We start from the raw sequence: 550 nt of genomic DNA, 5'->3' as shown, positions 1-550 counted from the left end.
ATTCTACAATGTAGAAAATAGTAAAATATAGAAAAACCCTTGAATTAGTAGGTGTGTCCAAACTTTTGACTGGTACTGTATATTTAAAATTCATAAAGTGTCTGTTTGGCTGTCACTCACGAGAGAGAAAGAGAGTGAGAGAGAGAGCGAGAGAGAGAGAGAGAGAGAGAGAGAGCTGTGCAAGCAGTCAGTCGTCATAAGTCAACAGACTATATTTAGCATGGAATATTCAACTCAGTGCCACTGTTGTTGTTGTTGTGGTATGAAAACAAAGTGGGATTTTAATTGCAAATGGCTGAATGCAAGAACATTTATGTTATTTAGCAAACAAATAGATGGAGAAAGGGTGTTTATTTTAGTTCCGTTTGGATTCTATGGAACCGCTGATGGATGCAACTGGAGAATTTAGTCATTTTAAGTGCATTACCAGCCAGTTCTACATTTATTTTATTTGGATAATCAGCTGCTAATAACGGCAATGTCCTTGCAATAGGCAGCCTCACTTTACAGGATATAGTATGAGAAAGCATTTCCATAACGCCTTCACATG

This window comes from Salvelinus alpinus, chromosome 14 (genome assembly GCF_045679555.1).
Source record: "Salvelinus alpinus chromosome 14, SLU_Salpinus.1, whole genome shotgun sequence".
In the NCBI taxonomy this organism is placed as follows: Eukaryota; Metazoa; Chordata; class Actinopteri; order Salmoniformes; family Salmonidae; genus Salvelinus; species Salvelinus alpinus.
The sequence above is the reverse complement of the archived record's forward strand: the minus strand, read 5'-3'. Positions refer to the sequence as shown.